Source organism: Panulirus ornatus, chromosome 53, assembly GCF_036320965.1.
Source record: "Panulirus ornatus isolate Po-2019 chromosome 53, ASM3632096v1, whole genome shotgun sequence".
NCBI classification, from domain to species: domain Eukaryota; kingdom Metazoa; phylum Arthropoda; class Malacostraca; order Decapoda; family Palinuridae; genus Panulirus; species Panulirus ornatus.
The window spans coordinates 3,337,705-3,349,818 of record NC_092276.1 but is presented as its reverse complement, the minus strand read 5'-3'; the positions used below and the strand labels follow the sequence as shown (position 1 = coordinate 3,349,818).

The 12,114-nt window shown below is 45.3% G+C and overlaps 1 long non-coding RNA gene across 1 annotated transcript in view; it reads right to left on the bottom strand.

The window, feature by feature from the left end:
* Nucleotides 1-350: 350 nt before the first annotated feature.
* The window catches only part of LOC139765136 (uncharacterized), a 36,863-nt gene continuing 25,099 nt past the window's right edge, over nucleotides 351-12,114 (bottom strand). The window contains exon 3 of the long non-coding RNA XR_011716585.1: nucleotides 351-671. This is a non-coding gene — a long non-coding RNA (uncharacterized lncRNA). The remainder of the gene's footprint in view (nucleotides 672-12,114) is intronic.

Below are 12,114 nucleotides of genomic sequence, written 5' to 3'. Positions count from 1 at the left end.
CCCCACTCCTCCATCATCGTCGCCAGCAGCCCCCTTTCCTTCCCTCCCTCCTCCCTCCCAGCGCCCCACTCACGCTCCGGTATCATTACCTGAGATTGTTGCAAGACAAACGTGTCCTCCGGCTCCCTACACACCCACCGACCGCCGACCCACACACACACACACTTACTTCCAATGGTCTTCGTTGGTTTCAATTTGACCCACAGATCTTGTCAATTACTGAACAAAAGCCCGTATGGACTGGTCTTTTCTTGGAGGAGAAACTCAATTAGAAAAAAAAAGGCACAATGTTGTCTGCCAAGGGGGCCAGACTCGGCTGTAAGCAAGGCTTTACAGGTGGCTGATATGATTTTACTGAAGTGGACGACGATGACTTACCTGCGGGAGCCGGGTCGGACGGCCTTGGGACGATCGTTTGTCAGCGAAGTGCCCTTCGGACTCCCGAAGCCACCATCACGGCACAGTTTCCGCACCGCTCAACTGCTTGTTAAGGCCTGTAAGCGACGCCCATTAGACGGTGACAAATCGCCGTGCCCGGGCAACAGGGGGGTTTGGGCCGTGTGACTCCCCAGCTCAGGGCGTGTCCACGCTCGCCAGGTATGTGTGTGGTGCTGGAGAAACCCGCGCCAACTCTCGCGCCGCAGTACCACACTCACGCCACGATGGGCTCTCTTGGCAGAGCGGAGAGTCAGGAGGTCAGATGTCGGTCTATACTTATGTGGTATTTGTCAATATAAAATGTTAGAGAACCGACCACAAGCCTAAATGTTCCTAAAGAGCAATGCAAGAACGTTTTACAGTCATATTTTTGCATATAAACCTTGTCTTAAATCCTTTCTCCTACAGAGATGAGGAACGTAAGACCCCATTACTCTCCTCCAGCAGATAACCTGGTTATAAACCATCTGGTCCTCTGTTATCTGCTCTTCCCATGCACTGTCCTCCTGCAGATAACTTCGTCAGAGACCATCAGGTCTTCAGTCATCTCTCCTTCTCAATGTACCGTCCTTCTGCATGACAACCTCGTCACAAAACGTCAGGTCTGCCGTAATCTGTTCTTTCCAGGTTCTGTCCTACAGCAGATAACATCAAAGACCACCAGGTCTTCCGTTCTCTCTCCTTCCAAAGTGCTCACGTGTATACCAGTCCAAACTGTGTGTGTTCCATTACCAACTCATCCCTAAAGAGACCTAACTCTCGGAGGAACCATACTTAAGGTCAGCACATACAAGATGATGAAGAGGAATAATATGAAGTCACATGATCCACAAGAAAACGGACGGCGAGGACGAAGAGACACATTTATACCCACACACACACACACACACACACACGTAAAAACACATTTTACACATAGTTACCCCGCTTCCGCTACGCCTGCCCCCCTTCTGTGAAAATAAAAGAGGTGCTACGCAAGGACCCCAAGTTATGCCCAGACAGAACCATCATTCCACCATTACCGGAGTCTTGCGAAAGAGCCGACGCCTCTTATACTAAAAACATTACGACGTGGCAAACTCCTCCGGCGCCCTGGGGCAAAACGCGACGGCCAAGTTTTCTAAGAAGCGGTATGAGGTTACGACACGACACACTTCCCCGTCGTAATGTGGCTTTACGTCAAGGAAAAGTTCCCTAGTGTTGTGGCCTTACAACACAGGCGTAACTTTACGGATCTGGCGAACGCGCGACGCGCGCACTCAGCTTCCCTAGTACATGACGGCCTAATAAACACCTTCCTACAGTGAGTGCCTCCGACACACTCAGCGTCCCCAGTACAGGGAGCATGCGTTGTACTTGACGTCCGTAGCACTGAGAGCCTCTGACCCACTTAACGTCACCAGTACTGAGAGCCTAAGGCAACAATAAACTTCCCTTCACCAGTCCTGAGAGCCTAAGGCAACAATATACTTCCCTTCACCAGTCCCGAGAGCCTACAGCAACAATAAACTTCCCTTCACCAGTCCTGAGAGCATACAGCAACAATAAACTTCCCTTCACCAGTCCTGAGAGCCTACGGCAACAATAAACTTCCCTTCACCAGTCCTGAGAGCCTACGGCAACAATAAACTTCCCTTCACCAGTACTGAGAGCCTACGGCAACAATTAACTCCAAACAGACTACTGAGAGGGAAAAAAAATATAGAGCGAGTGACGGAATTAACTTTGGAAAACGTAACAAAAATCGACGGAGACACGAAATAATCAGAAAAGACAATAGAGAGAACGAAATGAATAAAAACCTATGAAAAACGTAACAAAAGAAGGGAGAATGAATGAACTAAAGAAAATAATGAAAAAAGCAAGCAGGAAAACATGGAGTACAGAAAAAGAAAGAAAATATGTACTGAGGACAAACATAAGAAAAAGGTAGAATGCGAGCAAAAATATATAAAAGAACATTACAGACAGACAGACAGACAAGAGGAATAAATCCCCCCTCCCACACAAAGAAAGAAAAAAAACATCCTCAGAAAATGGAGAAAGGGGAAGGATATCGTTATAAAAAAAATCGTTTTTACGTACGGACAAAAATCACAACCTACAAACAAGAGCCAGATTTTCCCCATATCCCAACACCTGGGACTGCTGATCGCTTCTGGGATCAAAAGCCTCAAACGTTCACATGAATTCCATGTGGTCTCCTCATGTTCTGCTTGATTAAAAAATAATACACACACACACACACACACACACACATATATATATATATATATATATATATATATATATATATATATATATATATATATATATATATATATATATATTTATACTGTTCGCCATTTCCCGCATTAGCGAGGGAGCGTTAAGAACAGAGGACTGGGCCTTAGAGGGAATATGCTCACCTGGCCCCCTTCTCTTTCCTTCTTTTGGAAAATTAAAAAAAAAAAATGAGAGGGGAGGATTTCCAGCCCCCCGCTCCCTTCCCTTTTAGTCGCCTTCTACGACACGCAGGGAATACGTGGGAAGTATTCTTTCTCCCCTATCCCCACGGATATATATATATATATATATATATATATATATATATATATATATATATATATATGTATCCACGTGTGCCGAGGACATAAAACCCGAATCATTACCTCGTTCTACCATTACAGATGGGATTAGCTCGCCCCTCCCACTTGGTAAAATATATAAATACAAATGGACAAATAAGAACGCCGGCCGAACGAATGACCATGGAGATATAAGACCTAACCTTCATCATACTTGAGCCTTATGTAATTGCGCTAACCCCAAGGAGAGGAGGGGGGGGGGGAGAAAAAAAGAACACCACGATGGCTGGGCTAGACGTAAAGGCCGTGTCTTAAAAATACTGCAAATAATACTTCTGTTTAATTTCAGACGATGTCTTCTTTCTTTTTCTGGTAGTTTTTGTTGCAACTGGTTTTAAAGTGAAGTCAGATAAATTCATGAGTGTGTGTGTGTGTGTGTGTGTGTGTGTGTGTGTGTGTGTGAGGGCGGAGGGGCGAGAGAGAAAGAAGAATCTAACTGTTTTACGCCTGACGTCTAACATCGGCTCTTGCTCCATAAAGATAAGTACCACAATTAAGATTAAATTAAATGAGGTACTTGAAAGAAGTTAGGTTGGGAGCCTCCCGCTAGACGAAGCCCTCGTGTTGCTGCATACAAGGGAGTACAACTGATGCTCGAGGATCCAGAAGAAAAAAGAAGTCTAGAACCCACTCTTTGTGGAGTTCGACTCAAAGGAAGCCCAGTCGAAGCTTCGCCAGGTGGCTCTTCTCCTCTACAAGAAACCAAGAGGTTTAAAAGGGAACTTAACTGTGTCACTTGAACAAAAAACTCACCTTGCCCCCCCCCCCCCCACACCCCTCTCGTAGGGTTTAATCTAAGTAGGTGAGGTGGAAGCTTTCCTGAAGCCACTGGAATTTGAACCCGTGAACCACTGAGGGAACTGACTCATCCCACCAGACTCCTGCAGCTTCGTCCCGGTGTTGGGATTCGTACCGAGTCAAGTGAGGTTCATGGAGCTTCACTTACCGTTTTCTTTGTTTGTTTGTTTGTTTGTTTTTTGTCGTTCAACTTTTGATACCGTGACTTGAGCTAGTGCCACTAAGGGTTTTTAAGTCTTCCCTTAAAGCGCTTTCTCGAAGTTAATTTCGGAAATTTCGGGATAAAGAAAACGGTCCTCGGAGCTTCAACTGCAACGTTAGTGTGTTCAACAAGGAGTCAAATGCACCACTTTATCAAGGTTTCACCAGAGGGCTTACATTCGGCCCAACGACTTTTAGCAAAGCTTTTCTCCTAAGCCTCCTGCTCAGGAGACACCTCTTCACCTGGATTCAGGTGAGGTCATCTTAGGATTCACGTGGCATAATTAGGTCACACGCAACCTCCAGAAACTCCAAAGTCTGTCGGTACCATCTCGACCATTAACCATCACTATCACCAACATGGGCAATAACGACAAGAACAATACCATCATCATCATCCATCATCACCATCATCATCATCACCATCTCCACCATTATCACCTGACGTCATCACCAGAAGAACAAATGATATCATCGTCATTTTTCACCCTCATTTTCACCCTCAGACACCATCACCACGACGCGCTACTATCACTAACCATCGCTGCCAACCATACGACCATCACCAACCACAACTACACTAAACTGCAACCGCCACAATACACCACTGCCACCCAGCGTCAATACCACCTGAAAAAAGAAAAAGTCTCCACTACCACCCACCACCACATCTCTGCTACCGTACAGATAGCACCGCCCGTCTCAACCACCACCACCTACCACCACCATCTACCACCACCATCACCAAACAACAGCAACAGGGGATAATGTGCCCCCCACCCCCTCTACTTCCAGCAAACAATGGGGCAGTTACGGGCCTTCCAATCGCCACTCGAAGAGACGATCGAGGAATACCGGTCTGGGTGAAATGGCCGAGAAAATGCGATAATTAGACTAACTTTACCATTCTAAACCCAAGGGGAAAACAGCACGAAATACTTATGCAAACGATCGATACTTCAAGATATATACATATACAATGCTTCACTTGGCTTACCAAGGTTCACCTGGATGTGCAATAATTGACTGAGAGAGTTTGTGCTTTCAAAGGAATACAATCTGATCGTAAAAAAAAGGGTAGTGCTTGCAACTAGATTCTGTCTGCTTCACTTGGCTTACCAAGGTTCATCTGGATGTGCAATAATTGTGATTGAGAGAGATTGTGCTTTCAAAGGAATACATTCTGACTGTAAAAAAAAGAATATGGAAGCGCTTGCAACTGGATTCTGCTTGTAACTATGCGCTTCTCCAGGAATGCTGATATATACGATGGCTAGGGTCTGGGGGTAGGTTTGCAAGTGGCTGGGCCACTTATATCTAGCAAAAACAGTATTTAAAGTAATTCACTGTATGGGTATGTTCTTCCAAGACCTCGTGCCCAATGAAGAAGCACTCACTCAAGCCAGAGTATGTATAGGGTGAAGAAAAGCATCCTCTCAGGTCACAACGAGGAAGGGGGCATCGGAGAAAAAGACCCACAGAAACCCCACTCATGCCACACCCACGTAGGAGGCACCAGGAGGGGATCCTCTCTAGTCACACCCAGGGAGGAAGCACCAGGATACCCTCTCAAGCCACCCGAGGAAGGAAAGGGGGCATAGGGCGACGCCCTTTCAAGCCACGTCCAAGAAAGATTCACAGGAACGACCCTCGACAGCCAACAAGCTCTGCACAACGGCAAGCGGCGAAGTGTCAGGAGAGAGAGAGAGAGAGAGAGAGAGAAACCCGCCTCCAACAGAAGAGACCAGCACAACTACACGCCGTGCAACCTCTCCTCGTGATCCCTGGAGGACTGCGAGCTCTCCTGCAGGAGTGAGGGAGGGGAAGGCAAGGCAGGGCAGGGCAGCACCAGCACCGCCATACATATTATCCTGCAGGATCATGATTCATCTCCTATTGTCCTGGGTGAACCCTCCTGTAACCCCCGCAACACGCATTACCCTCCATGACTGGGCGGCGGCGCCCCTAATTTATAAACATCTGTCAGCAAGTCCCGCCAACATTATCTCGGTGGATTTTCCGTCCGGAGGCGACCTACTGTCTCGAGGTTATGGAATAATGAGGTGGAAAAAATAAAAAAAAGGCGATGATAGAGTGAATAATGGTCCGTCTGCCGAGAACGGTGGCTCCGGGCGTCCTTAAAGGAGGTCTTGCTACCCCCATTTTTCTTTGCCTCTTTCGTTATGATGCTTGTTAAAGCATAATTCTCGTTCAGGATATAATTCATGCGGTGGAGATAACATTGTCTACGACCTTCAGAAGACCCCAATGAATGATCTGGGTATAAGGACTCGGCGAAGCACTGAATGAGGCACTCTCGGTGTAGCACCCTGAATGAAGCACTCTCGGTGTAGCACCCTGAATGAAGCAGGGAGAAGCATTCCGGATGAAACACCGAGTGAAGCACTGAGTAAACTACTATGAAGTACAGTGAGTGAACCATTCTGAAACAATCTGAGTGAAGGAACGGCGAAACAGCACAAGGATCGAAGCATCCTGAGTGAAACATCCTCAGTGAAGCAATGTAACGGCCTATGTACGAAATGTAAACCTTTAATAATAATAATAGTAATAGCAATAATAATAATAATAATAATAATAATTTTTTTTTTTTTTTTTTTTTTTTTTTATACTTTGTCGCTGTCTCCCGCGTTTGCGAGGTAGCGCAAGGAAACAGACGAAAGAAATGGCCCAACCCCCCCCCATACACATGTACATACACACGTCCACACACACAAATATACATACCTACACAGCTTTCCATGGTTTACCCCGGACGCTTCACATGCCTTGATTCAATCCACTGACAGCACGTCAACCCCTGTATACCACATCGCTCCAATTCACTCTATTCCTTGCCCTCCTTTCACCCTCCTGCATGTTCAGGCCCCGATCACACAAAATCTTTTTCACTCCATCTTTCCACCTCCAATTTGGTCTCCCTCTTCTCCTCGTTCCCTCCACCTCCGACACATATATCCTCTTGGTCAATCTTTCCTCACTCATTCTCTCCATGTGCCCAAACCATTTTAAAACACCCTCTTCTGCTCTCTCAACCACGCTCTTTTTATTTCCACACATCTCTCTTACCCTTACGTTACTTACTCGATCAAACCACCTCACACCACACATTGTCCTCAAACATCTCATTTCCAGCACATCCATCCTCCTGCGCACAACTCTATCCATAGCCCACGCCTCGCAACCATACAACATTGTTGGAACTACTATTCCTTCAAACATACCCATTTTTGCTTTCCGGGATAATGTTCTCGACTTCCACACATTTTTCAAGGCTCCCAAAATTTTCGCCCCCTCCCCCACCCTATGATCCACTTCCGCTTCCATGGTTCCATCCGCTGACAGATCCACTCCAAGATATCTAAAACACTTCACTTCCTCCAGTTTTTCACCATTCAAACTCACCTCCCAATTGACTTGACCCTCAACCCTACTGTACCTAATAACCTTGCTCTTATTCACATTTACTCTTAACTTTCTTCTTCCACACACTTTACCAAACTCCGTCACCAGCTTCTGCAGTTTCTCACATGAATCCGCCACCAGCGCTGTATCATCAGCGAACAACAACTGACTCACTTCCCAAGCTCTCTCATCCCCAACAGACTTCATACTTGCCCCTCTTTCCAAGACTCTTGCATTTACCTCCCTAACAACCCCATCCATAAACAAATTAAACAACCATGGAGACATCACACACCCCTGCCGCAAACCTACATTCACTGAGAACCAATCACTTTCCTCTCTTCCTACACGTACACATACCTTACATCCTCGATAAAAACTTTTCACTGCTTCTAACAACTTGCCTCCCACACCATATATTCTTAATACCTTCCACAGAGCATCTCTATCAACTCTATCATATGCCTTCTCCAGATCCATAAATGCTACATACAAATCCATTTGCTTTTCTAAGTATTTCTCACATACATTCTTCAAAGCAAACACCTGATCCACACATCCTCTAATAATAATAATTTGATTCAAACTAGATTCAAGTCATTATCCTATCCTGACAACTTCCACTTGCCTTAACAGCCTTAAATTAAAAAAATAATAAGAAAATCGGTCATTATATAGTATCATCAACATCTTCAATATACGAAAGTTCACTGCAATAAGCTTCTGACGGGATGTGGCACTAGGGTCTGGTTTGCAACCTTCCTTATTCTGGCTCTCCTTCGTCGCTCACTACCCTCTCATTCAGCCTCCCTCTACGGCCAGTCTGCCTCCGTAATTATTCATGGATCTACCTCTCCCTCCCTCTCTCTCTCCCTCCCCAGTTTAAAGAGAGTGCAGAAAAAGAGAGAGTGAAAAAGTGAGTGAAGTACGTTCCTCAAATACGGCCGGGACCAGGTCCCCATGCAGTGAACCACCTCACTCCAAACTCTACGGACAGACTGTGTTTCATTTCATTCGTTGTGTGTGTGTGTGTGTGTGTGTGTGTGTGTGTGTGTGTGTGTGTGTGTGTGTGTGTGTGTCCTGGGAACTGAACTACTGTCCCTTACCTACTAAAGTCCGTAAAGTTTAAAACAAGTAAATTTCCTGGTCCTGAACGTGAAAGTATGAAGGCATAAGTCTAAAACATTAAGCACATCTCGAAAGCGAGGAGGAGGCAGCCCAACATGGATGGACTTTCGACGAGGCAAACTGCGAGGCGTTGAGAGAGCTGAAGACGCTCAAAGAGTAATAGATAAGCGAGATAACGTGTAAATTACTGAATGAGATATGAGCACACACGCGTGGACAATGGCGCTCATGAAAACAAACTTGTATAAGGTGATTCTGAGGAGTTTGTAAGGCGCGAGAACCCAACACATTATTCAACGTCCTTTCAGCAAAAAAAAAAAAATAAAAAAACTATATATATATATATATATATATATATATATATATATATATATATATATTGGCTTCCCTTAAATGCCATATTTCCAACGCGTTTCTTTAGCCTTTGCAGTTATGTGCTTCCAAGGCACATCTAGTCTGCTATTCATATCTGGCATAATCATCTATTCCTCTCACACGATTACTATCGTGGGCTATAAACTCTCCCATATAAGGTGCCAGATGGACGCTCTTCAGCCTTAGGTAGGTATCTGGGTACTGCGTCACCGATATGACCGGCATATACAGGTCGCCGGCAGAATCCTACATTCTTACGCTCTTGGGCGGAATGCGGGTCCGATACACATCCATGCTGGCGGATTAAACTGTGTCGGCGGCGGGCCAAGGACTTGACACAGTTCTCCAGGCTCTGGCACACCTTTAAGAGAGAGAGAGAGAGAGAGAGAGAGAGAGTCGGGGGCGTCAACAAGAAGGCAGGAATATGCCAAATCGACACAGTCTACGAAGCAGCCAAGGAATCGATCCCTGACCACCAGGTAAAGTCCAACAGAAAACTGCTTGAGAGATAAGACAAAAAGAAAAAAAACAGTGGGGAACCATCATCATTATCCGTCATCGTCCGTCCGGGAACAATTAAGAGTCTTAACAACCGGAGGAACAGGGAAATGAAAAGAGTGATGGCATTTTCTCCAAAGCCCAGTCGTCTATGTATCTCTGACGCAACTGAGCCACCGACCATGAAGGAAAAGACATCTATGTATATATATAAAGAAGAAATCACCATCTACAGAGAATATAAACCAACATTCTCTAGAAAGGTCTTGTTCTGCTATGTCGGTCGACACAGAACATATGATACGAAACCACGAGTCTTCAGGAAAATCAAACTATTGCTATCACCCAGGAAGGAATGATGCCGTCCTCATCAAGAAGGAAAAGTAAACCATTTTCTGTATAATAAAAATAGTCAATAATGACATAAACCATCTTCATCTATATAAGAAACATAGTCAATAATGACATTAACCATCTTCATCCTAACACTGAGAGAACCCAATACAATCTAGAGTTTGGTGTAAACAAACCACAGCCTAGAGAAAAGGTTTACCATCTTCGTCTACCAGACGGGCATGTGTCACTTATCATCTTCGTGAGAAGAGGCCAGCACTATCTACGGCGATGGGGCGACTCTTCGCAAGCACCACAGACGCGACGCCCACCACAAGACGGGCACAAAACCACCGCTGCCCCCTTCAGGCAGAGCGTTAAAAGAACCCGACCCAAGACTGGATCCTGGCTTGCATGCGAGGCAGTTAGGATAACACCTTTAGGAGCCCCCCTTGCACCCAGGTTGAAGGTGGGGGCTCTTACACCTGACCTTGTCCGACACATTTGTGCCTGAGGAGAGTGGCTTCCCATTAAGATCTGGAGACGTTATTCACCTGCACGGCGTCTGCCAGACATGAGCTGCTGAGGCCTTAGCAAAGTGGACCCTTCTTCCTCTAACACCAAGCTGCTTTTCCCCCTCTTTCTTTCCTCCCTTCTTTCTATTCTCAAATCCTCTTTTACTGATTTTACTCGTAACATGCCGGGCCGTAGAGTGCACTTCGTCATGCTCAGAAACAACACACACAGGAACCCCAGACACACTCAGGAACACCACACACACACACACACACACACACACACACACACACACCCAGGAACACTACACACACACAAGAACACCACACACACACACACACACACACACACACACACACACACACACACACACCCAGGAACACCACATACACACACACACACACACACACCCAGGAACACCACACACACACACACACACACACACACACACACACACACACTCAGGAACATCACATACACACCCAGGAACACCACACACACACACCCAGGACCACCAAACACACACCCAGGAACACCACACACACACACACCCACGAACACCACACACACACCAAGGAACATCACATACACACTTATAACCTCCGACAAATCCAGTGTCAATGTTACTAACCAATTATCTAAACAAAGTATCAGCTAAACTATCCCTGTTGTGAGTCAGGATTATATTTCCCTCCTCTATTTCTTAAAAAGTAAAGTTAATCACGCGGGAAAAGTTACACCTGCACACACCTGCGTGTGAAAGGGTATGAAGGCATTAAATCTGGATTCACGGGTGTTTTATGCCTTCCTCCTCTCGCAAATTTAGTGTTAACTACACGTGCATAATAATGGCGTATCTCATGGTGTTCTCACATGATGTATTCGGGAAGCCTGGCGTCGTCTCATGAGTACATTATCTCTTGATGTATGTACGACGGTAAACATGTCACAGCGGTACCAAACAAGCTGCCGGTTTAAAGAGTCTTGTGGTAACTTACACTTTTCCTTTTACTATTATGCCCGCACCTGTGGTTCTGCCATCCATAACTGCCCGTAAATTGGGACTCAATCCCATTACCCAAATATGAACGTCTTCCAGGAGCAGCGACGCTCCTCCAACCTCACACACACACACACACACACACACACACACACACACCATCTTCCAAACAATATTTTTCCTTATAGCAATACGACGTTTTCCTTCCTGGTACCCCTCGCACCATAACCTTCTTATCTTCACTGGTGTGTCCCTTACCTTCAAGAAAGTCAAAGCGACCAGCTACCAGTATGATATCCAGTCTATGAAATAACCTCCAATGACCTACCAGTATGATACCCAGTCTGAGATATAACCTCCTATGACCTACCAGTATGATACCCAGTCTAAGATATAACCTCCTATGACCTACCAGTATGATACCCAGTCTAAGATATAACCTCCTATGACCTACCAGTATGATACCCAGTCTAAGACATACCATTCCCATAACAGCCGTCTAAGCCAATTTGAAAATACATCAATTGATTAATTTAAAAAAAGAAAATAAGAAAAGGTGATTCATCACAAGTATTCAAAATTACAGAAGACTTTGAGAAACTTGTATGCTCTACACTTGCCTCCACCTAACCTTTGGCCACGTACCCTTCACCCACACTAACACAGAAATGCTATGTATATCTACACAATACGATTTGTAAAACTAAAATATTTGATCTAAAAAAAAAAGCTATTTAAGGCTATATCAGTCTGAACTCAGCCAAAGTAATGAAC